A 4,333-nucleotide genomic window follows, 5' to 3' on the forward strand; every position below is an offset into this window, starting at 1 on the left:
CAATTTGAAAACACACATGAAACAAATAAAGACCACAACTCTCACGCCCTTGACCCCAGCACAGGACCCCAGCGTCCTGTGCACCTGCCTCTCATCCTGTGCTTCCTGCTGCTGACTCAGAGTCAGCCTTTCATTCGTAAGAACAGAACCTTAAAATAGCATCTTTTCATTTTCCTTCCATTGGCAGGAAAGAGATCGGCTCATTTGAAACAAACAAACCATTGGCCACTTAGGAAGGTGGCCTTGAATGGCAGCCACCAGGAAACACAGCTGTGACGAAAAGCTAAGCTCTGCCATCTGGTGGACCTGGCTCATGACCCTCGATCCCCCCTTACCTGTTGTGTGACCTTGGCCAAGACCCCTCTCCAAACCTCACTGTCAACTGGCCATCACGGCTATGCCTCCCTCATGGGGTCGTTTTCAAGGTCAAAGGAAACAATGGGAAGCTCTTAGCACAGGGCCTGGCATGTAAACTAGATGACCTCTCCTCTCTCAGCTACCGTGGGATTTGTCAGTCCGGTTTATTCATGCACGCCCGCAGACAGATGCAATGACGTCCTCAAAGGTGGGGCTGTGTGGGGCCTGTCCAGGGAACTAATAACAGAGGAAAGTAAACCGAACGAAAATTAAGGAAATGCAAACATGCATGATGGATACGTTTGCAGAACACAAATCTCAACGTAACTGGAGCTCAACCACACGTTAGCTTGGGCCACCTCCCGGTCCTCTAAGGCCCACCTCCTCTTCCTTGCCTGGCCCGGGGAATTCCCTCCAGAACTTCCTTTTGCAGTCCTCGAGAAGTTCCCTGGCCTCCCAGCTTCCTCTGAGGAAGGAGTGAGAGCTAAGTTTACTCATTCTCACGGGTGGCGAGGCCAACACTGTGGTCAGGCCGGGGACCAGGTCATGAATGGGAATACAGCAGACAGGAAAGAGATGCTTCCAGCCCTGTGTCCTCGTCAACCCCAGGGGGCAAAAGTCATGATTACAAACTTGGTTTAGACATGGGCTATTTGCGGATGATGAAACAGCCTGTGAAGTTGAGGGTCAGGGCGAGGCAAAGTAAACTGTGGCCAGTGCTCAAGGCCAGAGGAGCCCAGGGTGAGGGGGCAGAGGGCCCCGCAAGCCAGGCCCTGACGAAGTTTGAGGGCAGACCTTACTCCCCGCTTCCAGTGAGTGTATGCCTCGTGCTAGTTAACTTTCCCTGCTCTTAAGCTCATTTCCTTCTGCTAGTTCCAGTCGCTTCCAGGGGCCTTCACTGGCCAGCTTGGTAACTGCTAGCCCAGCGCCTGGCCTTCGCCTCTGTTCTGGAAACCGGCCAGCTCCTCCCTACCCCAATCTTTGCATTAGTTCTAATCTCTGCCAAGAACATTCTCTTCCCGGCTCCCTGCAGGGACCGTCCCCTTCTCGCTATTCAGGTCTCACTCAGCGCAGATGCCACCTCCTCCCACCACCTCCTCCCAGTGACCCTACTCGATGCTGCACCCCTGTCCCTGTCACCTCCTACATCTCTTCCTAGTACAGTTTCTTTACCTATCACCTTCCAGAGTCGCCGTGTATTTCTCCGTTGGCTTGTTTCTTCTCTGCCTACGTTCTAGAATGTAAGCTCTTTGAAACCCGTCGTCTTGTTCACAGATGCATCTGGGAATAGAGAACAGTGCCCAGCACATAGCAGATGCTCAATAAACATTCGACGGCTGAGTGAGTCAACGAGGTACAGAACTTGTTACAAGTAGGAGAGCCACACGGTCACTGAAGACCGGCCTCACGTTTTAGCTCCTTGACGTCCTACCAAGTGGGCTGACATACCCCATCACGGGGACACAGTGACAGGACTGAAAGAACGTGTTCACCAGGCAAGCAACGTAACGATGGACCCACCCCCACTCCACACCGTCCATCGCACAGGATGAACTGGTATTTTAAAAAATAAACCCAGCAATCACTATGTGAATAGAACGCTTATGTGGTTTGTTGGTGGTGGTGGTTAAAAGTGTTAAACCTCAGTGTTTAAAAACATACAATGCCAAATTTGTAAGATGATTTGTGAAGTTCTTTGTTAAAACATTAGGCGCCTCAAAACACGAGCCCCTTCCCCCTCGCCCTGGGAGACACCTTCACGAAAAGGTAAGCTCGTGGGCCTGGGCCATGCGTATGTTATCTCTGTGTCACCCCCAGAGTCTGACTCAAGACAGGGTGCACATGCACGTGCAGAGAAATGGCACAGAGCTCGCTGGCCGTGCCCAGCACCTTCAGCTACGAGCCGAACTTCTCTCGAAGCCCTAAAGGCCCAGGTCCCAATCGAGGAGACATCCATGACAACTGCCACCCTTCACTCATCATGTCCAAGCCATCAGCATATTCTGTTAAAGCTATATTCAAACACAGCTTGACTCCACAGCTCCTGGCCTATGTCATCGTCACCTCCTGCCTGGACAGCTGCAACCGCCTGCTCACTGACTACCCCGCTTTTGATCTGAAGCCCTTACATTCTATTCTCCGCACAGCAGCCAAAGTGATCTTTGGAAAACGTAAGCCAGATAATGTCATTGTGCAACTCGAAACCTCGAATGGCTTGCATCGGGCTTAGAGTAAGACCCCAACTCCTTCCCAGCCCCTTTATGATCTCACCGCACTGGATGGCTTCTCTTGGTACTGCTAAGCTCAGCAGCTTCTAGAAACAGGCTCCTTAAACATCCTAAATTCATTCCAGCCACAGGGCCTTTGCAATCATTGCTTATTCTGCCTAGATTCGTGCCCCTTCTGCTCCCACCCCTGATCTTTGCATTGCTGGCTCCTCATGGTGCAAAGCTCAGTTCGAATGCCATCACTTCAGCGAGGCCTTCTCTGACCGTCTGAAAGGCTTATCACTATACGCAATTATGTTCCCTGCTTACTGTGTTTTCCCCACTAGAATGTCAGCTCCATGAAAGCAGGAAACTTGTCTGTCTTGTTCACTGATGTATCCCCGTCATCTAAAATGATGTCCAGCAGATAGTAAGTAGTCAAAAGACATTTGTTTAGTGGATGAAGAAGATGCCGTCACATCAGAGGAAGAGCTTTAGGCAGAAGTCCCTGCGCATGTGTCTACACCACAGCACCTGGTATACCCGCCATGCCTTTTCCCTTGTCTGTTGCACACATAGAACACAGTTCCATCTGCTCTGCATCAGACGCGGCCATCTGTGGGACTGTGGCCCTGGCCAAGAGATGCTCGAGGGTAGGATCTTGCTTTATGTCACCTTGTCTGCCCCTCTATAATTAGCTCAGGGCCTGGCACGTAGCGGTCCCTCAACAAAGGCCCATCGACCTGAATGAACCTTCCATTTTCCTCTGGATTCTGAGAGCACTGCTGGACTTCAGAGTTGGTGAAATTGTCCCCCCTGCCACCTATAGTTAAACCTGGGTCAAATCTCAGTGTGCGGGAGCTCCTAGTAGCCAAATGGGAAATGAGTCAAGCAACAAAATACATGCTATGATAGGGCTATAACCCTTAAAAAAAAATCCACGAGTCCATATAAACATAAATAAATAACCGAATAAGTAAGTAAATAAATGAGAGAGATGGGGCACCTTTACTTTACAGTAGAATTCCAATTAATAGAAAACTCCCCGCAAGATATTTATTACTTATAAAGAGAAAAACAGTAACTTACAGAGGAGAAACCTAGCAGATACCACGTTCGCCAAGTAATCTAGGTCAAAATCACGGTAAGACAATTTACCATAACGTATCACTGAGGAGACCACATCGCTTCTGTGGTTTTCCTGTCAAAAGTACCTATCATTGCTCTAACCATGAGAAACATCCGATAAACCCAGATTGAAGGGCATTCCTCAAAATAACAGACCGAAACGCTTTTAAGCACCAACGTTTTAAAAGAAAAATAAAGATCGAAGCGACATCACAGGTGAATGGAAAGGGGACGCGTGGACCAGAAGAAAAAGGACATTAGAGGTAAAACTGGCAAAATCGGAGTAAGGTGTGTGTTGTAGACAAGAGTAACGCTGACTTCCGGTAGTTATACTTGAACTTTGATTATGTGAGATGATTGCGGGTGAAGCTGAGTGAAAGGCGTATGGGAACTCTACCGCATTTTTGCAACATTTTGTGCATCTAAAATCAATTCGAATTCAAAGTCCAAAACCTTTCGAGTAGCTATGATTACACACGGTCATCTTTCCGAACGCAGCGCAAGGGAGATCTCGGGGCGAGCCTCACGAGAGAGCAGAGGAGCGGGACCGGCAAGGCGACGGTCGCGGAAGCGGGTGTGTGCGCCCCTTTTCGCGTAATTACGGCACGCCTTACTCCGCGGCCCCGCGGGGCGGCAGGGAG

The sequence above is a fragment of the Pteropus alecto genome, unplaced genomic scaffold (genome assembly GCF_000325575.1).
Source record: "Pteropus alecto unplaced genomic scaffold, ASM32557v1 scaffold123, whole genome shotgun sequence".
In the NCBI taxonomy this organism is placed as follows: domain Eukaryota; kingdom Metazoa; phylum Chordata; class Mammalia; order Chiroptera; family Pteropodidae; genus Pteropus; species Pteropus alecto.